Source organism: Oncorhynchus keta, chromosome 4 (assembly GCF_023373465.1).
Source record: "Oncorhynchus keta strain PuntledgeMale-10-30-2019 chromosome 4, Oket_V2, whole genome shotgun sequence".
Taxonomy (NCBI): domain Eukaryota; kingdom Metazoa; phylum Chordata; class Actinopteri; order Salmoniformes; family Salmonidae; genus Oncorhynchus; species Oncorhynchus keta.
The window spans coordinates 72,830,363-72,858,253 of record NC_068424.1 but is presented as its reverse complement, the minus strand read 5'-3'; the positions used below and the strand labels follow the sequence as shown (position 1 = coordinate 72,858,253).

Sequence of the window (27,891 nt, the reverse complement as noted above, 5' to 3'; positions counted from 1 at the left end):
CCACACCATGTTCTCCTCCTCTGCCTGACAGCACATTAACATTCTGTAGGCCATCCACACCATGTTCTCCTCCTCTGCCTGACAGCACACTAACATTCTGTAGGCCATCCAAACCATGTTCTCCTCCTCTGCCTGACAGCACACTAACATTCTGTAGGCCATCCACACCATGTTCTCCTCCTCTGCCTGACAGCACACTAACATTCTGTAGGCCATCCAAACCATGTTCTCCTCCTCTGCCTGACAGCACACTAACATTCTGTAGGCCATCCAAACCATGTTCTCCTCCTCTGCCTGACAGCACACTAACATTCTGTAGGCCATCCACACCATGTTCTCCTCCTCTGCCTGACAGCACATTAACATTCTGTAGGCCATCCAAACCATGTTCTCCTCCTCTGCCTGACAGCACACTAACATTCTGTAGGCCATCCAAACCATGTTCTCCTCCTCTGCCTGACAGCACACTAACATTCTGTAGGCCATCCAAACCATGTTCTCCTCCTCTGCCATTCTGTAGGCCATCCAAAGACATCTTCCTCACTGCCAAATACATGATACCTGCTCTCACCATCAAATGCCTGACACAACTTTTCTGGGTAAATGTTCCTGCCATGTATCTAAAGCTGCCTGGCTTTAAGAGTTTATTTCGTCAGTCACAGTGAAACCATTTGTTCTCCTCCTCTGTGTGACAGCACACCATCCCAGCAAACCATGTTCTCCTCTGCCTGTAACAGTGGTAGGCCACAATGACCATGTTCTCCTCCTCTGCCTGACAGCACACTAACATTCTGTAGGCCATCCAAAGACATCTTCCTCACAACCAAATACATGATACCTGCTCTCACACATCAAATATACACACAGCCTTTTCTGGGTAAAGTAAGGGGTTATTCCTGCATGTATCTAAAGCTGGGCTTTAGAGTTTATTTCGTCAGTCACAGTGAAACCATTTGTGTGTGTGTGTGTGTGTGTCCTCATCCCAGCAAAGGGTGAGATTGTTGGTTGTTCAGTGGTGAGGACAATGACCATGTGGCTTCCTGCTGTGCGTGTGTGTATGTGTGTGTGTGTGTGTGTGTGTGTGTGTGTGTGTGTGTGTGTGTGTGTGTGTGTGTGTGTGTGTGTGTGTGTGTGTGTGTGTGTGTGTGTGTGTGTGTGTGTGTGTGTGTGTGTGTGTGCATGCATGTATGTGTGTGTGTGCATGCTTGTGTATGTGTACGCAAATGTGTATTTAATCCGTGTGTATCTCCCCCGTTCAGGAATCCGTTCCCTATCGGAGACAGAGTGACGTTCAGTGGGAAGGACTGTGTGTGTCAACAGTGTTCTCACACACTCGTCACCTCCAACGAACCAATCAAGATCCATGGACCCAGCCGTAAGTCCCGCCCTCATGACCTCGAGACTTGGACCTGGAGGTCTTCACGGGTCCAAAATGGACCTGGAGTATTCCCTCGCAGACCCAATGTATGCATATATTAATTTTTTAATATAGAAACCCGTTCTGAATGGACAACTAGACTGCCCCATGTAGACCTGGTCGGGTCCAGGCCCAGTCCTAGTGAGGGAAGCAGCAGAAAAGTCATTTTTTAAGCTACTTTGTTAACTGGAGCTGATAAAGCATGAGAGGAGGGAGAGAGATGCCATTCTAGCAAGTGGGGGAGGGGCTGTACTGTGAGCAACTGACATGGGGAGCAGGGAGGAGGAAGGGAGAGATGAAAGACAGCAACCAACCAACCTGACTCATGCTATAGTAGAATAATAGCTGCAATAGCTCGGTTATTTATCGTCCACGATGATTATGTGGTACTTGTCTTGGACTGCATCAAACCGGAACGAGAAGCTAGTTAAGCTCGCTGGCTACACGCACCACGCTCCACTCTCGTGAAAAGCAAGAGCAGGAGCATAAATTATACAATTGCTTTCTCTCTCTACTGCAGCATTCGCATTCGGATCTGTGCGGTCCCTTCCGGACAAGTCAGTTAAAATTACACTTACCCGAGACCCGTGACAATCATATCAGACCTGACCTAGACCTGTGACATTAATTTAAATTCTGGATTCAGACCCGCTCAGGTCTCGGATCAGGTCTAGGGTATTCAGGTACTGGTGGATCTGAGAGGAACTCTACTTGGAACCAATCTAGAACTAACCTCTAGACCACACCCCTTTCGTATGACCCAATCTAGAATCAACCCCTAAACCACACCCCTTTAGGGTGACAATCTAGAACTAACCCCGAGACGACACCCCTTTAGGGTGACACAATCTAGAACCAACCCCTAGACCACACCCCCTTTAGGGGTCTGCAGGTATAGGGCTGATACACTGAGTTGATACACACATTGTTGGGTATAGATACATTAGCCCCTCAGGTTTGTCCCCCTCTCGCTTCTTTTCACTTATCCCCCTAATTCTCACCACTTTTCTTCACCTCTTTCTCCCACCCCTCATCCTCCCCCTCCACTCTCCCTCCTCTCTCTCCGTGTCTCCCCCTTCTCTCTCCCTCTCTCCCTCCGTCTCTCCCTACCTCCCTTGCCCCCCTCTGCCTCCCTGTCCCCTTCTCTCCCCCCTCCCTCATCCTCTCCCCATCTCCCTCCTCCCTCTCTCCAGACTGTTCCGGGTGTGGAGAGGATATAAAACAGGGACAGTCTCTGCTGGCGTTGGAGAAACAGTGGCATGTCAGCTGCTTCAAGTGTCTAACCTGCAACATGGTCCTCACTGGGGAATACATCAGCAAGTCAGTACACACACACACATACACATACACACACACACACACACACACACACACACACACACACACACACACACACACACACACACACACACACACACACACACACACACACACACACACACACACACACACACACACACACACACACACACACATACACACACACATACATTTACATTTACATTTACATTTAAGTCATTTAGCAGACGCTCTTATCCAGAGCGACATACAAATTGGTGCATTCACCTTATGACATCCAGTGGAACAGCCACTTTACAATAGTGCATCTAAATCTTTTAAGGGGTGAGAAGGATTACTTTATCCTATCCTAGGTATTCCTTAAAGAGGTGGGGTTTCAGGTGTCTCCGGAAGGTGGTGATTGACTCCGCTGTCCTGGCGTCGTGAGGGAGTGTGTTCCACCATTGGGGAGCCAGAGCAGCGAACAGTTTTGACTGGGCTGAGCGGGGAACTGTACTTCCTCAGTGGTAGGGAGGCGAGCAGGCCAGAGGTGGATGAACGCAGTGCCCTTGTTTGGGTGTAGGGCCTGATCAGAGCCTGGAGGTACTGAGGTGCCGTTCCCCTCACAGCTCCGTAGGCAAGCACCATGGTCTTGTAGCGGATGCGAGCTTCAACTGGAAGCCAGTGGAGAGAGCGGAGGAGCGGGGTGACGTGAGAGAACTTGGGAAGGTTGAACACCAGACGGGCTGCGGCGTTCTGGATGAGTTGTAGGGGTTTAATGGCACAGGCAGGGAGCCCAGCCAACAGCGAGTTGCAGTAATCCAGACGGGAGATGACAAGTGCCTGGATTAGGACCTGCGCCGCTTCCTGTGTGAGGCAGGGTCGTACTCTGCGGATGTTGTAGAGCATGAACCTACAGGAACGGGACACCGCCTTGATGTTAGTTGAGAACGACAGGGTGTTGTCCAGGATCACGCCAAGGTTCTTAGCGCTCTGGGAGGAGGACACAATGGAGTTGTCAACCGTGATGGCGAGATCATGGAACGGGCAGTCCTTCCCCGGGAGGAAGAGCAGCTCCGTCTTGCCGAGGTTCAGCTTGAGGTGGTGATCCGTCATCCACACTGATATGTCTGCCAGACATGCAGAGATGCGATTCGCCACCTGGTCATCAGAAGGGGGAAAGGAGAAGATTAATTGTGTGTCGTCTGCATAGCAATGATAGGAGAGACCATGTGAGGTTATGACAGAGCCAAGTGACTTGGTGTATAGCGAGAATAGGAGAGGGCCTAGAACAGAGCCCTGGGGACACCAGTGGTGGTGAGGAGACAGCGCCACGCCACCTGGTGAGCGACCTGTCAGGTGAGCGTGGGCCGCGCCGAGGAGATGACGGAGAGGGTGGAGAGGAGGATCTCGTATCGAAGGCAGCCGATACTAGAAGGATGAGAGCTGGTAGGAGCGGAGCCTCCGTACAGGTCAGTTGAATGACTAGTCTTGAAACCTGACTGATTTGGATCAAGAAGGTCATTCTGTGGGCCAAGGACGGCACGTTCAAGAGTTTTGGGGAGAAAGAAGGGATACTGGTCTGTAGTTGTTGCACAGGGTAGGGTTTTTTCAGAAGTGCTCTCTTGAAGACGGAAGGGACGTAGCCAGCGGTCAGGGATGAGTTTGACGAGGTGAGGTAGCGGAAATGGTCTGGAGAAGAGAGGAGGGGATAGCGGGCAGGTTGTTGGGCGGCCGGCCGTCACAAGACCGAGATTTCATCTGGAGAGAGAGGGAGAAAGAGGTTTGAGCAGAAATGTTTGTTGCAACGAGGATAGGAGTCATCTTTTCAAAATGGTTGAGAGTCATCTGCAGAGAGGGGGGGGGAGGAGGATTCAGGAGGGAGGAGAAGGTGGCAAAGAGCTTCCTAGGGTTAGAGGCAGATGCTTGGAATTTAGAGTGGTAGAAAGTGGCTTTAGCAGCAGAGACAGAGGAGGAAAATGTAGAGAGGAGGGAGCGAAAGGATGCCAGGTCCGCAGGGAGGCGAGTTTTCCTCCATTTCCGCTCGGCTGCCCGGAGCCCTGTTCTGTGAACTCGCAATGAGTCGTCGAGCCACGGAGCGGGAGGGGAGGACCGAGCCTGGAAGATAGGGGACATAGAGAGTCAAATGATGCAGAAAGGGAGGAGAGGAGGGTTGAGGAGGCAGAATCAGGAGATAGGTTGGAGAAGGTTTGAGCAGAGGGAAGAGATGATAGGATGGAAGAGGAGAGAGTAGCGGGGGAGAGAGAGCGAAGGTTGGGACGGGCGCGATGCCATCCGAGTAGGAGAGGAAAAGTAGAGTAGAGGGAAAAGGATACAAGGTAGTGGTCGGAGACTTGGAGGGGAGTTGCAATGAGGTTAGTGGAAGAATAGCATCTAGTAAAGATGGGGTCGAGCGTATTGCCTGCCTTGTGAGTAGGGGGACGGTGAGAGGGTGAGGTCAAAAGAGGAAAGGAGTGGAAAGAAGGAGGCAGAGAGGAATGAGTCAAAGGTAGACGTGGGGAGGTTAACGTCGCCCAGAACTGTGAGAGGTGAGCCGTCCTCAGGAAAGGAGCTTATCAAGACATCAAGCTCATTGATGAACTCTCCGAGGGGACCTGGAGGGCGATAAATGATACGGATGTTAAGCTTGAAAGGGCTGGTAACTGTGACAGCATGAAATTCAAAGGAGGCGATAGACAGATGGGTAAGGGGAGAAAGAGAGAATGACCACTTGGGAGAGATGAGGATCCCGGTGCCACCACCCCGCTGACTAGAAGCTCTCGGGGTGTGCAAGAACACATGGGCGGACGAAGAGAGAGCAGTAGGAGTAGCAGTGTTATCTGTGGTGATCCATGTTTCCGTCAGTGCCAAGAAGTCGAGGGACTGGAGGGAGGCATAGGCTGAGATGAACTCTGCCTTGTTGGCCGCAGATCGGCAGTTCCAGAGGCTACCGGAGACCTGGAACTCCACGTGGGTCGTGCGCGCTGGGACCACCAGATTAGGGTGGCCGCGGCCACGCGGTGTGGAGCGTTTTTATGGTCTGTGCAGAGAGGAGATAACAGGGATAGACAGACACATAGTTGACAGGCTACAGAAGAGGCTACGCTAATGCAAGGAGATTGGAATGACAAGTGGACTACACGTCTCGAATGTTCAGAAAGTTAAGCTTACGTAGCAAGAATCTTATTGACTAAAATGATTAAAATGATACAGTACTGCTGAAGTAGGCTAGCTGGCAGTGGCTGCCTTGTTGACTTTGTAGGCTAGCTGGCAGTGGCTGCGTTGTTGACACTACACTAATCAAGTCGTTCCGTTGAGTGTAATAGTTTCTACAGTGCTGCTATTCGGGGGCTAGCTGGCTAGCTAGCAGTGTTGATTACGTTACGTTGCGTTAAAAAACAACAATAGCTGGCTAGCTAACCTAGAAAATCGCTCTAGACTACACAATTATCTTTGATACACAGACGGCTATGTAGCTAGCTATGTAGCTAGCTACGATCAAACAAATCAAACCGTTGTGCTGTAATGAAATGAAATGAAAATGTGATACTACCTGTGGAGCGAAGCGGAATGCGACCGGGTTGTTGAGTGCGGAAGTTCTATTCAGTAGACGTTGGCTAGCTGTTGGCTAGCTAGCAGTGTCTCCTACGTTAAGGACGACAAATAGCTGGCTAGCTAACCTCGGTAAATTAAGATAATCACTCTAAGACTACACGCTCTAAACTACACAATTATCTTGGATACGAAGACAGCAAAGACAACTATGTAGCTAGCTAACACTACACTAATCAAGTCGTTCAGTTGAGTGTAATAGTTTCTACAGTGCTGCTATTCGGTAGACGGTGGACGTTTGCTAGCTGGCTAGCTGCTGGGCAGATAGCAGTGTAGACTACGTTAGGACGACGAAATACAAAGTTGCAATAGAAGTGCTGACTGTTTCACTTTGTTGTCCTCTTTCTTTTCCTTTTCTTCTGTCCTTCTTTTGTCCTTATTTTGTCTTCCTTTCTTCTGTTAACTAGATATTTTTTGTTGTTATTCTTTGTAAGCTAGCTAGCTTCTTCCAGGAGAGTCCCTAGCAACTGCTTAGCAACAAGTAAACAATTCTGCTAGCATTTCAGCTAGCTAAGATAACTGTACAATTTTATGAAAAATAGTTAATTTTTCAAAAGCCTGTCTTTTTTTGGTTTGTTCCCTGTTTTGTCTTCTATTGAGTCTTGCAGTTTTCTCTTGATTTTTTCGATGTACTTCACTCTAAAAAAACATTTAAATCTCAATATATACAGGAGCTCATTTTTCAGCAGCTGCTCAATTTTATACATACACACACACATACACACACACACATACACACACACACACACACACACACACACACACACACACACACACACACACACACACACACACACACACACACACACAAACTTTATTTTTATACTTTATACAGAGAGACATCAAAACAGACAAATGAATCATGTAGTAACCCAAAAGTGTTAAACAAATCATGCACAGGTGACAAACAGACACAAACTGTCATCAAGGCAAAGGTTGGCTACTTTGAAGAACACACAAACATACAATGTAGAAAATATTAAACATAAAGAAAACCATGGAATGAATGTGTGTCTAAACTTTTGACTTGTACTATATATACACAAACAGACACACACACACAAACATACACAGAAGACAGACACACACACACACACACACACAAACAGACACACCACACACACACACAAAATACACACCACACACACACACAAACAGACACACCACACAGACAAACACAAACATACACAGAGAGACAGACACACACACACACACACACACATACACACACACACACACACACCTTTGATTGGGTGTTTAACCCTTTGTGTTTCAGGGACAACGTGCCGTACTGTGAGTCTGACTACCACGCCCAGTTTGGGGTTAAGTGTGAGACGTGCAGCAGATACATCAGTGGACGGGTACTGGAGGTGAGCACTCATACACACTCCCCCTGGGGACCTATGCTATCCTCTCTTCACCTCCTCTCACCTCTCTTCTCCATCTGTCTCTCTCTGGGTTGTGAACAGCTTCTACAACATGCCTGGCTTCGGGCGATTTTTATATATATTTGTAATTAATGACAATTACAACAATACAAAATGAACAATAAACACATTTATTTTAACTTAATATAATACATAAATAAAATACATTTAGTCTCAAATAAATAAGAAAACATGTTCAATTTGGTTTAAATAATGCAAAAACACAGTGTTGGAGAAGAAAGTAAAAGTGCAGTATGTGCTATGTAAGAAAGCTAACGTTTCAGTTCCTTGCTCAGAACATGAGAACATATGAAAGCTGGTGGTGTCTTTTAACATGAGTTGTCAATAATCCCAGTTATCCCCAGTTGCCACCTGAGACTGACAGAGGAAGCACTGATCTGTAGAGGAAAGGAATGTTACACTGATCTATAGAGTAAATTAACATTACACTGATCTGTAGAGGAAATGAACATTACACTGATCTGTAGAGGAAATGAACATTACACTGATCTGTAGAGGAAATGAACATTACACTGATCTGTAGAGGAAATGAACATTACACTGATCTGTAGAGGAAATGAACATTACACTGATCTGTAGAGGAAATTAACATTACACTGATCTTATAGAGGAAATTAACATTACACTGATCTGTACAGGAACCTCACATTACATGCAGCTTAGGCAATCTCTCGCTATCTCTCACACACACATACACACTCATTATTTCAAATAGATGCTCTACATCTCATTTCTCTCTTTCTCTTTCTTAATGATTAGCTATCATTAAGTGGGAGACCACTGTTAACTGATGATTTAGGATGATTAGCTATCATTAAGTGGGAGACCACTGTTAACTGATGATTAGGATGATTAGCTATCATTAAGTGGGAGACCACTGTTAACTGACGATTAGGATGATTAGCTATCATTAAGTAGGAGACCACTGTTAACTGATGATTAGGATGATTAGCTATCATTAAGTGGGAGACCACTGTTAACTGATGATTAGGATGATTAGCTATCATTAAGTAGGAGACCACTGTTAACTGACGATTAGGATGATTAGCTATCATTAAGTAGTAGACCACTGTTAACTGATGATTAGGATGATTAGCTATCATTAAGTGGGAGACCACTGTTAACTGACGATTAGGATGATTAGCTATCATTAAGTAGGAGACCACTGGTGAGCTCTCTGAGACTATCACAGTGCAGGTGCATTTATACGGAGACTTGATTACACACAGGTGGATTGTATTTATCATCATTAGTCATTTAGGTCAACATTGGATCATTCAGAGATCCTCACTGAACTTCTGGAGAGAGTTTGCTGCACTGAAAGTAAAGGGGCTGAATCATTTTGCACGCCCAAATTTTCAGTTTTTGATTTGTTAAAAAAGTTTGAAATATCCAATAAATGTCGTTCCACTTCATGATTGTGTCCCACTTGTTGTTGATTCTTCACAAAAAAAAATACAGTTTTATATCTTTATGTTTGAAGCCTGAAATGTGGCAAAAGGTCGCAAAGTTCAAGGGGGCCGAATACTTTCGCAAGGCACTGTACATTTCAACTCAGTTTTTCACAATTCTTGACATTTAATCCTAGTAAAAATTCACTGGCTTGGGTCAGTTAGGATCACCACTTTACTTGAGGAATGTGAAATGTGAGCAAAGCACCCCCACAACATGATGCAGCCACCCACAACATGATGCAGCCACCCCCGTGCTTACAAGCCTCCCCTTTTTTTCCTCCAAACACAACGATGGTCATTATGGCCAAACAGTACGATCTTTGTCCCCATGTGCAGTTGAAAACTTTATGGCGGTTTTGGAGCAGTGGCTTTTTCCTTGCTGAGCGGCCTTTCAGGTTATGTCGATATAGGACTCATGTTACTGTGGATATAGATACCTTTGTACCTGTTTCCTCCAGCATCTTCACAGGGTCCTTTGCTGTTGTTCTGGGATTGATTTGCACTTTTTGCACCAAAGTATGTTCATCTCCAGGAGACAGAACACGTCTCCTTCCTGAGCGGTATGACGGCTGCGTGGTCCCGTGGTGTTTATACTTGCATACTATTGTTTGTACCGATGAACGTGGTACCTTCAGGCGTTTGGACATTGCTCCCAGGATGAACCAGACTTTTTGGAGGACTACGATTTATTTTCTGAAGTCCTGGCTGATTTCTTTGATTTTCCCATGATATCAAGCAAAGAGGCACTGAGTTTGAAGTTAGGCCTTGAAATACAGCCACAGGTACACCTCCAATAGGCTAATTGACATAATTTGAGCCAATCAGAAGCTTCTAAAGCCATGACATAATTTTCTGGAATTTTCCAAGCTGTTTAAAGGTCAACTTAGCTGTTTAAAGGTCACAGTCAACTTAGTTTATGCAAACTTCTGATCCACTGGAATTGTGAAACAGTGAAATAATCTGTCTGTAAACAATTGTTGGAAAAATGACTTGTCATGCACAAAGTAGATGTCCTAACTGACCAGCCAAAACTATAGTTTGTTAACAAGACATTTGTGGAGTGGTTGAAAAACTAGTTTTAATGACTCCAACCTAAGTGAATGTAAACTTCCGACTTCAACTACCAAGAGTCCCCTCTTAGTCTGACATTGACTATGTACAGACCCAGTGTTCCATAGAGCTTCAGGAGCTGTACTCCATTTTTGTTTTTCACTTTGTCATAGTTGTTTCTGGGGGTATGTGGGGAGGAAGGATTGTTGCTTCCTGGTAGATGTTTGTCCCCTTGACTGTTAATAGTGTCTAGTTCTTCTGCTGTTATTGCATTCTGGTCTCCACAGACCAGTATGTTGCCTTGGGCCTGAGCGTGACTAGTCTCCCCCTCCAGAATGGAGAAAGTCTCTTCATTGAAGTAGGGTGACTCTGACGGGGGAATGTATGTGGCACAGAGGAAGACGTTTTTATCTGTCAAGATAGCCTCCTTGTTGATTTTTAACCAGATTAAGAATGGCCTCCCCTTTAGTAGTTTCTGTTTAAAAGCTTTCCTCGTTCTGTCATTTTTGGCCTCTTGACGGTAGAGAATGGACTCAGAAGATATGTTTAATGTTATAGTCCGTGCTCTTTTTTGATTTACTCACTCAGTTTGGTCATTTAATGTAGTTGTATTAACTTCCCTTGCAAAAATTTTCTGGCTAGCTTGTTAGCCTGCTAGCTAAGTTTTTGTTGTGTAGCTAGCTCGCTAGGTTTTTGTTGTGTAGCTAGCTCGCTAGGTTTTGTTGTGTAGCTAGCTCGCAGGTTTTTGTTGTGTAGCTAGCTAGCTAGCGAGAGTCAAAACGTCTTATTGAGTTGCAGTTGTTGTTCATCACTTGTCTTGAATTATTTTTAGATTTGAGTGTTTATCTCATCTTAAAAACACAAAAAATAGAGAAATGAATCTCTCTCTGTGTTTTTTGTCTCTGTCTCTCTCTCTGTGTGTCTCTCTCTCTCTGTCTCTCTCTCTGTGTGTGTCTCTCTCTCTGTCGCTCTGTGTGTCTCTCTCTCTGTCGCTCTGTGTGTGTCTCTCTGTCGCTCTGTGTGTGTCTCTCTCTCTGTCGCTCTGTGTGTCTCTCTCTCTCTAAGTCTCTCTCTCTCTGTGTGTCTCTCTCTCTGTCTCTCTGTGTGTGTCTCTCTCTCTCTGTCTCTCTCTCTCTGTCTCTCTCTCTGTGTGTGTCTCCCTCTCTCTGTCGCTCTGTGTGTGTCTCTCTCTCTCTGTCGCTCTGTGTGTGTCTCTCTCTGTCGCTCTGTGTGTGTCTCTCTCTCTCTCTCGCTCTGTGTGTGTCTCTCTCTCTCTTGTGTTGCTCTCTTTCTCTCTCTCTCCAGGCAGGGGGAAGCACTACCACCCTACCTGTGCCCGCTGTGCCCGATGTCACATGATGTTCACAGAGGGAGAAGAAATGTACCTGCATGGCAAAAAAACACACACACACACACACACACACACACACACACACACACACACACACACACACACACACACACACACACACACACACACACACACACACACACACACACACACAGCATCACTGACTTATAAACATCACAGGGACTCTCGTCTCCCCTCTCTCTCTGTCTTCCTCTCTGTCTCTCTTTCTGTCTCTCTCTCTCTGTCTCTAACTCTCTCTGTCTCTTTGTCAGGTGGTGAAGTGTGGCATCCTTTGTGTAAGCAGGCGGCCAGAGCAGAGAAGACTCAGGGTGAGACAACCACAGATATCACTCTACTCGACAGAACACAGATATCACTCTACTCTACAGAACACAGATATCACTCTACTCTACAGAACACAGATATCACTCTACTCTACAAATCACAGATATCACTCTACTCTACAGAACACAGATATCACTCTACTCTACAGAACACAGATATCACTCTACTCTACAGAACACAGATATCACTCTACAGAACACAGATGTCACTCTACAGAACACAGATATCACTCTACTCTACAGAACACAGATATCACTCTACAGAACTCAGATATCACTCTTGTCTACAGAACACAGATATCACTCTACAGATCACAGATATCACTCTACAGAACACAGATATCACTCTACTCTACAGAACACAGATATCACTCTACTCTACAGAACACAGATATCACTCTACTCTACAGATCACAGATATCACTCTACTCTACAGAACACAGATATCACTCTACAGAACACAGATGTCACTCTACAGAACACAGATATCACTCTACTCTACAGAACACAGATATCACTCTACAGAACTCAGATATCACTCTTGTCTACAGAACACAGATATCACTCTACAGATCACAGATATCACTCTACAGAACACAGATATCACTCTACTCTACAGAACACAGATATCACTCTACTCTACAGAACACAGATATCACTCTACTCTACAGATCACAGATATCACTCTACTCTACAGAACACAGATATCACTCTACTCTACAGAACACAGATATCACTCTACTCTACAGAACACAGATATCACTCTACTCTACAGAACACAGATATCACTCTACAGAACTCAGATATCAATAGATTTTTTAACCCTCATTGCTCTTTCTTTTCACAGCACAGACGTCTGTCCGAGACCTCCATCTCTCCACCGGGTTCGTCTATTGGCTCTCCCAGCCGCGTCATCTGCGTAAGTAACCAATCACAAGTCAATTTACCTCTAGCTCCACACAACCTTCAGGGCCCACTAGCTTTTAAAATACAAACCATTTTCTCCTGAAGTGTGCACTCGTTCACTATTTTTCACTATTTCTCGCTATCTCAAAGCATTTGATTGGTGTAAGCATGGGCTAGTGGGAATATCAACCACATGTAATTTCCTATCAAATCAAATTAATGATTGTTCATATAGGCCGAATACAACAGCTGTACTCTTTACGTGAAATGCTTACTTACGAGCCTTTCCCAATGTTGCAGAGTTACACAATTATAATAAAAGAAAAATGGTAACGCAAGAGGAATAAAACACACAAGAATGGAGCTATATACAGGAAGTACTAGTACCAGCATAATGTAGAGCTATATACAGGAAGTACCAGATCAATGTGGAGCTATGTACAGGAAGTACCAGTACCAGATCAATGTGGAGCTATATACAGGAAGTACCAGTACCAGATCAATGTGGAGCTATATACAGAGAGTACCAGTACCAGATCAATGTGGAGCTATATACAGGAAGTACCAGTACCAGATCAATGTACAGGAAGTACCAGATCAATGTGGAGCTATATACAGGAAGTACCAGTACCAGATCAATGTGGAGCTATATACAGAGAGTACCAGTACCAGATCAATGTGGAGCTATATACAGGAAGTACCAGTACCAGATCAATGTGGAGCTATGTACAGGAAGTACCAGATCAATGTGGAGCTAAATACAGAGAGTACCAGTACCAGATCAATATGGAGCTATATATAGAGAGTACCAGTACCAGATCAATGTGGAGCTATATATAGAGAGTACCAGTACCAGATCAATGTGGAGCTATGTACAGGAAGTACCAGATCAATGTGGAGCTAAATACAGAGAGTACCAGTACCAGATCAATGTGGAGCTATATACAGAGAGTACCAGATCAATGTGGAGCTATATATAGAGAGTACCAGTACCAGATCAATGTGGAGCTATATACAGAGAGTACCAGTACCAGATCAATGTGGAGCTATGTACAGGAAGTACCAGATCAATGTGGAGCTATATACAGAGAGTACCAGACCAATGTGGAGCTATATACAGGAAGTACCAGTACCAGTACCAGATCAATGTGGAGCTATATACAGAGAGTACCAGATCAATGTAGAGCTATGTACAGGAGGTACCAGATCAATGTGGAGCTATGTACAGGAAGTACCAGATCAATGTGGAGCTATATACAGGAAGTACCAGATCAATGTGGAGCTATATACAGGGAGTACCAGATCAATGTGGAGCTATATACAGGGAGTACCAGTACCAGATCAATGTGGAGCTATATACAGGGAGTACCAGTACCAGATCAATGTGGAGCTATATAGAAACACAACACATAGAAATGCCCACCCCAACTTACGCCCTGACCAAACCAAAATAGAGACATAAAAAAGGATCTCCAAGGTCAGGGCGTGACAGATAGATACTAATAAGGTATTTGAGGTAGATATTTTTATTTTACCTTTATTTAACCAGGCAAGTCAGTTAAGAACATATTCTTATTTTCAATGACGGCCTGGGAACAGTGGGTTAACTGCCTGTTCAGGGGCAGAACGACAGATTTGTACCTTGTCAGCTCGGGGGTTTGAACTCGCAACCTTCCGGTTACTAGTCCAACGCTAGGCTACGCTGCCGCCCCATGAAGGCAGAATAAAGTGACTAGACATCCGGATAGATAATAATAAGGTATTTGAGGTAGATATGTACATGAAGGCAGGGTAAAGTGACTAGACATCCGGATAGATAATAATAAGGTATTTGAGGTAGATATGTACATGAAGGCAGGGTAAAGTGACGAGGCATCAGGACAAATAATAAGGTATTTGAGGTAGATATGTACATGAAGGCAGGGTAAAGTGACTAGACATCAGGATAGATAATAATAAGGTATTTGAGGTAGATATGTACATGAAGGCAGGGTAAAGTGACTAGGCATCAGGATAGATAATAATAAGGTATTTGAGGTAGATATGTAAATGAAGGCAGGGTAAAGTGACTAGGCATCAGGATAGATAATAATAAGGTATTTGAGGTAGATATGTACATGAAGGCAGGGTAAAGTGACTAGGCATCAGGATAGATAATAATAAGGTATTTGAGGTAGATATGTACATGAAGGCAGGGTTAAGTGACTAGACATCCGGATAGATAATAATAAGGTATTTGAGGTAGATATGTACATGAAGGCAGGGTAAAGTGACTAGACATCCGGATAGATAATAATAAGGTATTTGAGGTAGATATGTACATGAAGGCAGGGTAAAGTGACTAGACATCCGGATAGATAATAATAAGGTATTTGAGGTAGATATGTACATGAAGGCAGGGTAAAGTGACTAGGCATCACGATAGCAAATAATAAGGTATTTGAGGTAGATATGTACATGAAGGCAGGGTAAAGTGACTAGGCATCACGATAGCAAATAATAAGGTATTTGAGGTAGATATGTACATGAAGGCAGGGTAAAGTGACTAGGCATCAGGACAGATAATAAGGTATTTGAGGTAGATATGTACATGAAGGCAGGGTAAAGTGACTAGGCATCAGGATATATGATAATAATAAGGTATTTGAGGTAGATATGTACATGAAGGCAGGGTAAAGTGACTAGGCATCACGATAGATAATAATAAGGTATTTGAGGTAGATATGTACATGAAGGCAGGGTAAAGTGACTAGGCATCACGATAGCAAATAATAAGGTATTTGAGGTAGATATGTACATGAAGGCAGGGTAAAGTGACTAGACATCAGGATAGATAATAATAAGGTATTTGAGGTAGATATGTACATGAAGGCAGGGTAAAGTGACTAGGCATCAGGATAGATAATAATAAGGTATTTGAGGTAGATATGTACATGAAGGCAGGGTAAAGTGACTAGGCATCAGGACAGATAATAAGGTATTTGAGGTAGATATGTACATGAAGGCAGGGTAAAGTGACTAGGCATCAGGACAGATAATAAGGTATTTGAGGTAGATATGTACATGAAGGCAGGGTAAAGTGACTAGGCATCAGGATATATGATAATAATAAGGTATTTGAGGTAGATATGTACATGAAGGCAGGGTAAAGTGACTAGGCATCACGATAGATACTAATAAGGTATTTGAGGTAGATATGTACATGAAGGCAGGGTAAAGTGACTAGGCATCACGATAGCAAATAATAAGGTATTTGAGGTAGATATGTACATGAAGGCAGGGTAAAGTGACTAGACATCAGGATAGATAATAATAAGGTATTTGAGGTAGATATGTACATGAAGGCAGGGTAAAGTGACTAGGCATCAGGATATATGATAATAATAAGGTATTTGAGGTAGATATGTACATGAAGGCAGGGTAAAGTGACTAGGCATCACGATAGCAAATAATAAGGTATTTGAGGTAGATATGTACATGAAGGCAGGGTAAAGTGACTAGACATCAGGATAGATAATAATAAGGTATTTGAGGTAGATATGTACATGAAGGCAGGGTAAAGTGACTATGCATCAGGATAGATAATAATAAGGTATTTGAGGTAGATATGTACATGAAGGCAGGGTAAAGTGACTAGGCATCAGGACAGATAATAAGGTATTTGAGGTAGATATGTACATGAAGGCAGGGTAAAGTGACTAGGCATCAGGACAGATAATAAGGTATTTGAGGTAGATATGTACATGAAGGCAGGGTAAAGTGACTAGGCATCAGGATATATGATAATAATAAGGTATTTGAGGTAGATATGTACATGAAGGCAGGGTAAAGTGACTAGGCATCACGATAGATACTAATAAGGTATTTGAGGTAGATATGTACATGAAGGCAGGGTAAAGTGACTAGGCATCACGATAGCAAATAATAAGGTATTTGAGGTAGATATGTACATGAAGGCAGGGTAAAGTGACTAGACATCAGGATAGATAATAATAAGGTATTTGAGGTAGATATGTACATGAAGGCAGGGTAAAGTGACTATGCATCAGGATAGATAATAATAAGGTATTTGAGGTAGATATGTACATGAAGGCAGGGTAAAGTGACTAGGCATCAGGACAGATAATAAGGTATTTGAGGTAGATATGTACATGAACGCAGGGTAAAGTGACTAGAATAATAAGAGTAAAATAAAGAACAGAGCAGCAGCAGAAAGTGATGAGTGCAAAAGTGTCTGTCACGACTTCCACCGAGGTTGTTCCCTCTCCTTGTTCGGGCGGCGTTCGACGTCACCGGCTTTCTAGCGGCCACCGATCCATGTTCCACTTTTCCTTTTGTTTTGTCTGTTTACACACCTGGTTCCCATCTCATAATTATGTTCCTTATTTAACCCTCTGGTTTCCCTTTCTGTTTTGTGCGTGATTGTCTTTCGTGTGTTGGAGTTCGTATCCTGTTTTGTATTTTTGTTTTATAACGGGATTTTCGTTCCATTCTCGGATGGAGTAAATACAGTGGTTTTACTCTTACCTGTGTCCTGTCCCTGACTCCTTCGCTCTCCTCTAGATAGACTCTGACAGTTTGGCACGTGTTCTGCTCAGTAAACACAGTGGTTTTACTCTTACCTGTGTCATGTCCCTGACTCCTTCGCTCTCCTCTAGATAGACTCTGACAGTTTGGCACGTGTTCTGCTCAGTAAACACAGTGGTTTTACTCTTACCTGTGTCCTGTCCCTGACTCCTTCGCTCTCCTCTAGATAGACTCTGACAGTTTGGCACGTGTTCTGCTCAGTAAACACAGTGGTTTTACTCTTACCTGTGTCCTGTCCCTGACTCCTTCGCTCTCCTCTAGATAGACTCTGACAGTTTGACACGTGTTCTGCTCAGTAAACACAGTGGTTTTACTCTTACCTGTGTATGAGCCTGACTCCTTCGCTCTCCTCTAGATAGACTCTGACAGTTTGACACGTGTTCTGCTCAGTAAACACAGTGGTTTTACTCTTACCTGTGTCCTGTCCCTGACTCCTTCGCTCTCCTCTAGATAGACTCTGACAGTTTGGCACGTGTTCTGCTCAGTAAACACAGTGGTTTTACTCTTACCTGTGTATGAGCCTGACTCCTTCGCTCTCCTCTAGATAGACTCTGACAGTTTGACACGTGTTCTGCTCAGTAAACACAGTGGTTTTACTCTTACCTGTGTATGAGCCTGACTCCTTCGCTCTCCTCTAGATAGACTCTGACAGTTTGACACGTGTTCTGCTCAGTAAACACAGTGGTTTTACTCTTACCTGTGTATGAGCCTGACTCCTTCGCTCTCCTCTAGATAGACTCTGACAGTTTGACACGTGTTCTGCTCAGTAAACACAGTGGTTTTACTCTTACCTGTGTATGAGCCTGACTCCTTCGCTCTCCTCTAGATAGACTCTGACAGTTTGACACGTGTTCTGCTCAGTAAACACAGTGGTTTTACTCTTACCTGTGTATGAGCCTGACTCCTTCGCTCTCCTCTAGATAGACTCTGACAGTTTGACACGTGTTCTGCTCAGTAAACACAGTGGTTTTACTCTTACCTGTGTCCTGTCCCTGACTCCTTCGCTCTCTTCTAGATAGACTCTGACAGTTTGAAACGTGTTCTGCTCAGTAAACACAGTGGTTTTACTCTTACCTGTGTATGAGCCTGACTCCTTCGCTCTCCTCTAGATAGACTCTGACAGTTTGACACGTGTTCTGCTCAGTAAACACAGTGGTTTTACTCTTACCTGTGTATGAGCCTGACTCCTTCGCTCTCCTCTAGATAGACTCTGACAGTTTGACACGTGTTCTGCTCAGTAAACACAGTGGTTTTACTCTTACCTGTGTCCTGCGCCTCACTCCTTCGCTCTCCTCTAGATAGACTCTGACAGTGTGGAAATGTAACCGTTATTTAACCAGGCGAGCCAGTTAAGAACAAATTCTTATTTATCATGACGGCCTACCGGGAACAGTGGGTTAACTGTCATGTTCATTGGCAGAACAACAGATAGGGTCAGTGCAGACAGACCGGGTAACCATTCATTCATTATTTTTCACTCTTATGGTGTCTCGGAGCCTGTTGGTCTGAGAGCCAATGCTCTGGTACCATTTGCCGAACGGTAGCACAGTGAACAGTCTATGACTTGGGAGTCTTTCTCTGTCTCTCCCTGGTATAGAGGTCCTGGATGGCAGGGAGCTCAGCCCCAGTGATGTACTGGGCAGTCCGCACCATCCTCTTTCGTGCTTTGCTGTTGAGGGCGGTGCATTTACTATATCAAGCTGTGATGCAGCCATTCAAAATGCTCTCGATGGTGCATCTGTAGAACCTTTTGAGGAACCTAGGGCTAAACATTTCAGCCTCCTCTGTAGTGGGCTGTTCACAACAGTGCAGGTGTGAATGGACCATGTTAAATCAGGAGCACATTTTGGGAGGAAGGAGAGATAGGAGAGATAGTTGTGACAGTCACTGTCGCCCTGCCAAGTACAGATAGGAGACACCTGTTCATTCTCCACTCACCCCTGACCCCTGACCCGTGACCTCACCTTACACTGCTGGCTAGGTCCTCTTGTTATGTCAGTCATATTCGGACACAACCTGTGTGTGTGTGTGTGTGTGTGTGTGTGTGTGTGTGTGTGTGTGTGTGTGTGTGTGTGTGTGTGTGTGTGTGTGTGTGTGTGTGTGTGTGTGTGTGTGTGTGTGTGTGTGTGTGTGTGTGTGTGTGTGTGTGTGTGTGTGTGTGCTCTGTCTGGACTCCTAGTCTTTGCTGAGCTGTACTGTATAGGTCACTACTGCTGTTGGAAACATTAGCACATTCATCCACGTAAAAACACATGTAGAGACACACACACATCCATGCATGAGCAGGTGTGTGTGTTTTTTCTGAGCTCTGGCCTCATAATCAATGACCTGCTCAGGGTGATGGATGAGGGGAAAACACAGAGTTAGCTCTCTCTCTCTCTCTCTCTCTCTCTCTCTCTCTCTCTCTCTCTCTCTCTCCTTGCTTTGTGGAGCTGAAGGTCATGTCAGGAGAGGCCAGCTCTCTCTCTCTCTCTCTCTCTCTCTCTCTCTGTAAACTGTATGTGTCTGTGTCAGTGTCTCTCTCTCTCTGCTTTCCATTGCTTTGTGGAGCTGAAGGTCATGTCAGGGAGAGGCCAGCTCCCACAGTATATTCAGCAGTCAGTCACATGTAAACTGTATGTGTTGTGTCAGTGTATGGCTGTCAGCATGCTTTACAGTCTGCAGCACACAATCCATGTCTTTGGTTTTGTGTGTAAATGTTGTTGTGTGTGTGTGTGGTTGTTTCTCTGTGTGTGTGTGTGTGTGTGTGTGTGTGTGTGTGTGTGTGTGTGTGTGTGTGTGTGTGTGTGTGTGTGTGTGTGTGTGTGCGTGTGTGTGTGTGTGTGTGTGTGTGTGTGTGTGTGTGTGTGTGTGTGTGTGTGTGTGTGTGTGTGTGTGTGTGTGTGTGCGTGCGTGCGTGCCTGTGTCTGTGTGTGTGTGTGCGTGCGTGCCTGTGTCTGTGTCTGTGTCCTGTCGTGTCCCATCCCAGGCCAGGGTGGAGAATGAGATACTAGACTATAAGGACTTGGCTGCACTGCCTAAGGTCAAGGCCATATACGAGGTCCAGCCACCTGACCTCATATCATCCTACCAGTCCCAGCATCATCCTACCATATCATCCTACCAGCCCTACCCCAGATACTCCTCAGATGACATAGAGACCTTCAGCTATGGAGAGGTACTAAGTGCTACGGAGCTTTCAGGAAATACACCTATGTTATTTTCTTTTACGTCTTCTCTAAATTCACTGACAGTTGATAAACAAGATAAATAAATATGTTTCTAATATTGAAGAACTGAACTGAATCTATTTCCTGAGTTGAGATAATGGACCATTATGCTTCAGACAATCATTTCTGCTTTCTTTCTCATGTATTTGTTTTACAGTCACCTGGGACTCTCTGTTCTCAGGTTAGTAACCTTGTTGTTTTACAGTCACCTGGGACTCTCTGTTCTCAGGTTAGTAACCTTGTTGTTTTACAGTCACCCTCGACTCTCTGTTCTCAGGTTAGTAACCTTGTTGTTTTACAGTCACCTGGGACTCTCTGTTCTCAGGTTAGTAACCTTGTTGTTTTACAGTCACCTGGGACTCTCTGTTCTCAGGTTAGTAACCTTGTAGTTTTACAGTCACCTGGGACTCTCTGTTCTCAGGTTAGTAACCTTGCTGTTTTACAGTCACCCTCGACTCTCTGTTCTCAGGTTAGTAACCTTGTTGTTTTACAGTCACCTGGGACTCTCTGTTCTCAGGTTAGTAACCTTGTTGTTTTACAGTCACCCTCGACTCTCTGTTCTCAGGTTAGTAACCTTGTTGTTTTACAGTCACCTGGGACTCTCTGTTCTCAGGTTAGTAACCTTGTTGTTTTACAGTCACCTGGGACTCTCTGTTCTCAGGTTAGTAACCTTGTTGTTTTACAGTCACCTGGGACTCTCTGTTCTCAGGTTAGTAACCTTGTTGTTTTACAGTCACCTGGGACTCTCTGTTCTCAGGTTAGTAACCTTGTAGTTTTACAGTCACCTGGGACTCTCTGTTCTCAGGTTAGTAACCTTGCTGTTTTACAGTCACCCTCGACTCTCTGTTCTCAGGTTAGTAACCTTGTTGTTTTACAGTCACCTGGGACTCTCTGTTCTCAGGTTAGTAACCTTGTTGTTTTACAGTCACCTGGGACTCTCTGTTCTCAGGTTAGTAACCTTGTTGTTTTACAGTCACCCTCGACTCTCTGTTCTCAGGTTAGTAACCTTGTTGTTTTACAGTCACCTGGGACTGTCTGTTCTCAGGTTAGTAACCTTGTTGTTTTACAGTCACCTGGGACTCTCTGTTCTCAGGTTAGTAACCTTGTTGTTTTACAGTCACCTGGGACTCTCTGTTCTCAGGTTAGTAACCTTGTTGTTTTACAGTCACCTGGGACTCTCTGTTCTCAGGTTAGTAACCTTGTTGTTTTACAGTCACCTGGGACTCTCTGTTCTCAGGTTAGTAACCTTGTTGTTTTACAGTCACCCTCGACTCTCTGTTCTCAGGTTAGTAACCTTGTTGTTTTACAGTCACCCTCGACTCTCTGTTCTCAGGTTAGTAACCTTGTTGTTTTACAGCCACCTGGGACTCTCTGTTCTCAGGTTAGTAACCTTGTTGTTTCCAACAGAATGAATAATAATTTCTGTGATCAGTGGTCTGTGGATATGTGGATAGTTGTGTATCTGTCCCCTCTCCCCACTCTGTCATCCCCCTCTCCCCCACTCTGTCATCCCCTCTCCCCACTCTGTCATCCACCCTCTCCCCCACTCTGTCATCCCCCTCTCCCCACTCTGTCATCCCCTCTCCCCCACTCTGTCATCCCCCTCTCCCCACTCTGTCATCCCCCTCTCCCCACTCTGTCATCCCCCTCTCCCCCACTCTGTTATCCCCTCTCTCCCCACTCTGTCATCCCCCTCTCCCCACTCTGTTATCCCCCCTCTCCCCACTCTGTCATCCCCTCTCCCCCACTCTGTCATCCACCCCTCTCTCCCCCCCACTCTGTCATCCCTCTCTCCCCCACTCTGTCATCCCCCTCTCCCCCACTCTGTCATCCCCCTCTTGCTCTATCTCTGTCTGTACCTATTTTTTTTCTTTCTCCCCCACTCTGTCATCCCCACTCTGTCATCCCCCTCTCCCCCACTCTGTCATCCCCTCCCCCACTCTGTCATCCCCCTGTCATCCCCCCTCTCCCCCACTCTGTCATCCCCCCTCTCCCCCACTCTGTCATCCCCCTCTCCCCTACTCTGTCATCCCCCTCTCCCCCACTCTGTCATCCCCCTCTCCCCCACTCTGTCATCCCCCTCTCCCCACTCTGTCATCCCCCTCTCCCCCCACTCTGTCATCCCCCCTCTCCCTCTTCTCCCTCTCCCTTTAGAAGCTGTATTACAATATAGACAAGAGACAGAGACAGTGTTCCAGCCCTGCCTACATGGATGGCTCTCCCTCCTTCAACCGCCAAGCCATGTCTCCCATCACACCTCACTCACCGCAGCACTATGGACACCCTGGTGAGTCACACACACACCAAGCCATGTCTCCCATCACGCCTCACTCACCGCAGCACTATGGACACCCTGGTGAGTCACACACACACCAAGCCATGTCTCCCATCACGCCTCACTCACCGCAGCACTATGGACACCCTGGTGAGTCACACACACACCAAGCCATGTCTCCCATCACGCCTCACTCACCGCAGCACTATGGACACCCTGGTGAGTCACACACACACCAAGCCATGTCTCCCATCACGCCTCACTCACCGCAGCACTATGGACACCCTGGTGAGTCACACACACACCAAGCCATGTCTCCTATCCCGCCTCACTTACCGCAGCACTATGGACACCCTGGTGAGTCACACACACACCAAGCCATATCTCCCATCCCGCCTCACCGCAGCACTATGGACACCCTGGTGAGTCACACACACACCAAGCCATGTCTCCCATCATGCCTCAATCACCGCAGCACTATGGACACCCTGGTGAGTCACACACACACCAAGCCATGTCTCCCATCACGCCTCGCTTACCGCAGCACTATGGACACCCTGGTGAGTCACACACACACCAAGCCATGTCTCCCATCATGCCTCGCTCACCGCAGCACTATGGACACCCTGGTGAGTCACACACACACCAAGCCATGTCTCCCATCATGCCTCACTCACCGCAGCACTATGGACACCCTGGTGAGTCACACACACACCAAGCCATGGACACCCTGAATTTCGAGTCTCATAGCAAAGTGTCTGAATACTTATGTAAATAAGGTATTTCTGTTTTTTTATTTTTAATAGATTTCTAAAAATCAATTTTCGCTTTGTCAATATGGGGTATTGTGTGTAGATTGATGAGGATTTATTTTTTATTAAATCCATTTTAGAATAAGGCTGTAACTTAACAAAATGTGCAAAAAGTCAAAGGGTCTGAATACTTTCCGACTGCACTGTATATTCCACCATGTGACAGTTAATGCATTTAAAAGCAGTGACTAGCAGGGGGAGGAAGCGTGTACCGTTCCTTCTAGCTTCCTGTGCTGAGATGGTCCAGTATGCCTTTCCTCAATGCTGCAGCCACTGTTGATCACCTTTTCCTTTGGTTCTGATTGGTTGGGAGGGACTGGATGGCAGGACAAAGCCCTTTCTTCATGCTCATGTTTCCTTTGCTGTGATTGGCTAGTGCTGGCTGCAGGCTCTGAGAGTGGCAGGAGCTCACCTATTACGGCTCGCTGGAGGGGCGGCCTAGTACTCCTACCACATACCACGCCCCAAGCATTTCCATGTACCAGGTAGGACCACACTTCAACTGTGCCCCAAGGGCCCCTATTCTCTATGGAAGTGCAATATATTTGGAATAGGGTGCCATTTGGGACGTGCCCTCTTCCTCTCCTCATCTTTCCATCTTCTCTTCATCTCCTCATCTTTCCATCTTCTCTTCATCTCATCTTTCCATCTTCTCTTCATCTCCTCATCTTTCCATCTTCTCTTCATCTCCTCATCTTTCCATCTTCTCTTCATCTCCTCATCTTTCCATCTTCTCTTCATCTCATCTTCCCATCTTCTCTTCATCTCATCTTTCCATCTTCTCTTCATCTCCTCATCTTTCCATCTTCTCTTCATCTCATCTTTCCATCTTCTCTTCATCTCCTCATCTTTCCATATTATCTACTCCACTTCTGCTCCTCCTCTATTTGTATATTTCCTCAAACTCTCTTGTTATCAGCTACGGTCGCTATGGTTCGGTATAGCTCTTCCCTTTACCTCCGTCTACCCTTCACTTCCTCCCTCACTCCTCCATGTTTCACATCAATCTCCTCCCTTCTCTCTCTTTCTCCCCTCCCTCTCTCCTCCCTCCCTCTCTTTCTCCAGCCTCAGGTGAACCCAACATCTACAGCAAACCTCCCATCTATAAGAGAACGGGTACAGTGTCTTAGCCCCGCCTTATCCTGGCTGTTGTCCCATCAGTGACTGATTGGTGTTTTCCGTAGCCTGTCTTCCTATCAGTGGAGTAGCCCTTAGTATTGTGCTTGTAGGGTTAGTTCAGGTCTATTATGAGACCACAGTGGTAGATGAAGGGTTAGTTCAGGTCTATTATGAGACCACAGTGGTAGATGAAGGGTTAGTTCAGGTCTATTATGAGACCACAGTGGTAGATGTAGGGTTAGTTCAGGTCTATTATGAGACCACAGTGGTAGATGAAGGGTTAGTTCAGGTCTATTATGAGACCACAGTGGTAGATTAAGGGTTAGTTCAGGTCTATTATGAGACCACAGTGGTAGATGAAGGGTTAGTTCAGGTCTATTATGAGACCACAGTGGTAGATGAAGGGTTAGTTCAGGTCTATTATGAGACCACAGTGGTAGATGAAGGGTTAGTTCAGGTCTATTATGAGACCACAGTGGTAGATGAAGGGTTATTTCAGGTCTATTATGAGACCACAGTGGTAGATGAAGGGTTAGTTCAGGTCTATTATGAGACCACAGTGGTAGATGAAGGGTTAGTTCAGGTCTATTATGAGACCACAGTGGTAGATGAAGGGTTAGTTCAGGTCTATTATGAGACCACAGTGGTAGATGAAGGGTTAGTTCAGGTCTATTATGAGACCACAGTGGTAGATGAAGGGTTAGTTCAGGTCTATTATGAGACCACAGTGGTAGATGAAGGGTTAGTTCAGGTCTATTATGAGACCACAGTGGTAGATGAAGGGTTAGTTCAGGTCTATTATGAGACCACAGTGGTAGATGAAGGGTTATTTCAGGTCTATTATGAGACCACAGTGGTAGATGAAGGGTTAGTTCAGGTCTATTATGAGACCACAGTGGTAGATGAAGGGTTAGTTCAGGTCTATTATGAGACCACAGTGGTAGATGAAGGGTTAGTTCAGGTCTATTATGAGACCACAGTGGTAGATGAAGGGTTATTTCAGGTCTATTATGAGACCACAGTGGTAGATGAAGGGTTAGTTCAGGTCTATTATGAGACCACAGTGGTAGATGTAGGGTTAGTTCAGGTCTATTATGAGACCACAGTGGTAGATGAAGGGTTATTTCAGGTCTATTATGAGACCACAGTGGTAGATGAAGGGTTAGTTCAGGTCTATTATGAGACCACAGTGGTAGATGTAGGGTTAGTTCAGGTCTATTATGAGACCACAGTGGTAGATGAAGGGTTAGTTCAGGTCTCTTATGAGACCACTAGTTACTGTGGTGTGTGTTACTGTGTTGTGTGTGTTACTGTGATGTGTGTGTACTGTGGTGTGTGTTACTGTGGTGTGTGTGTGTTACTGTGGTATGTGTGTGTACTGTGGTATGTGTGTGTACTGTGGTGTGTGTGTACTGTGGTGTGTGTGTGTACTGTGGTGTGTGTGTACTGTGGTGTGTGTGTGTGTGTACTGTGGTATGTGTGTGTTACTGTGGTGTGTGTGTGTTACTGTGGTGTGTGTTACTGTGGTGTGTGTGTACTGTGGTGTGTGTGTGTTACTGTGGTGTGTGTGTGTGTTACTGTGGTGTGTGTGTGTACTGTGGTGTGTGTGTGTTACTGTGGTATGTGTGTGTTACTGTGGTGTGTGTGTACTGTGGTATGTGTGTGTGTGCTGTGGTGTGTGTGTACTGTGGTGTGTGTGTGTTAGTGTGGTATGTGTGTGTGTGCTGTGGTGTGTGTGTACTGTGGTGTGTGTGTGTTACTGTGGATATGTGTGTGTGTGCTGTGGTGTGTGTGTACTGTGGTATGTGTGTGTGTGCTGTGGTGTGTGTGTACTGTGGTGTGTGTGTGTGTTACTGTGGTGTGTGTGTACTGTGGTATGTGTGTGTTACTGTGGTGTGTGTGTACTGTGGTATGTGTGTGTTACTGTGTTGTGAGTGTTATCATGCTATAAGAGTATTATAGAACAGTGCATCACAGACGTGTGGTTATGGTGTATTATGAATGAGGGTCAGGAGTTGTTCTTCGTCAGGTCACATGGTTATGGAAATAGGACACACTCCAGGGAGAGAGAGAGAGAGAGAGAGAGAGAGAGAGAGAGAGAGAGAGAGAGAGAGGGGAGGGGGGAATATTAGCATAATCAGCAGTATTATTCCAGTCCACTCTAGTGATATTGATCCCTCATATTGTTCTGTGATTATGTTCAATAGAGGACATGTGTTGGCCACTAGAGGAGACATGAGGCTCAGAGACCACAGACCTGTTATAGTGCTCAATCCATTGATACCAACATGGAAGAGATATTATGATAATGACTCACTTGTGGATTATTAGTCCACTCTAGTGATTGATCCCTCATATTGTTCTGTGATTATGTTCAATAGAGGACATGTGTTGGCCACTAGAGGAGACATGGGCTCATCCATAGACCACAGACCTGTTATGTGCTCATTAGTCCATTGATATCCAACATGGAAGAGATACTATGATATATGACTCACTTGTGGATATAGGTTAGATAAATAAATAGTGATTAGGACTCATGGTAACCATGTGTAGGGTTGACTTAAAGCATTTCTAACCATACACTCCAATAACATCTGCTAACCATGTGTATGTGACCAATAACATCTGCTAACCATGTGTATGTGACCAATAACATCTGCTAACCATGTGTATGTGACCAATAACATCTGCTAACCATGTGTATGTGACCAATACATTTTGATTTAGAGTGGTTAGTGGTAGTGTTGTATCTCTGTTCTGTTATCTTCCCGGTTGGTAACAAACATCGGTACTTGGGATGCCAGTAATATCTCTCTTTTCTTTCTTCCCTTTCTTCCTTTCATGGTTTCTGATCACGTTAATTCACTTCCCTCCTTCACTCTTTCCCTGATGAACTAACTCACCTCTGTAAGTACCTTCCTCCTCTCTGTCTGTCTGTCTGTCTGTCTGTCTGTCTGTCTGTCTGTCTGTCTGTCTGTCTGTCTGTCTGTCTGTCTGTCTGTCTGTCTGTCTGTCTGTCTGTCTGT

At 45.2% G+C, this 27,891-nt stretch overlaps 1 long non-coding RNA gene and 1 pseudogene across 8 annotated transcripts; one reads left to right on the top strand and one right to left on the bottom strand.

Moving 5' to 3' along the window:
• LOC118384003 (actin-binding LIM protein 3-like) overlaps positions 1–27,891 on the top strand; it is a 151,388-nt pseudogene that overhangs the window by 113,378 nt on the left and 10,119 nt on the right.
• Positions 20,811–22,106, bottom strand: LOC127928093 (uncharacterized). 8 transcript variants are annotated; one of them, XR_008130400.1, is made up of 6 exons: positions 22,047–22,106; positions 21,711–21,806; positions 21,490–21,614; positions 21,135–21,393; positions 20,943–21,038; positions 20,811–20,894 (listed from the first exon to the last, which is right to left on the bottom strand). It is a non-coding gene; the product is annotated as an uncharacterized LOC127928093 (long non-coding RNA). The 8 variants fall into 8 exon arrangements; XR_008130361.1 differs by lacking the exon at positions 22,047–22,106 and adding an exon at positions 21,970–22,017 and having other exon boundaries at positions 21,711–21,873; XR_008130389.1 differs by lacking the exon at positions 22,047–22,106 and adding an exon at positions 21,970–22,017 and having other exon boundaries at positions 21,135–21,345; positions 21,711–21,873.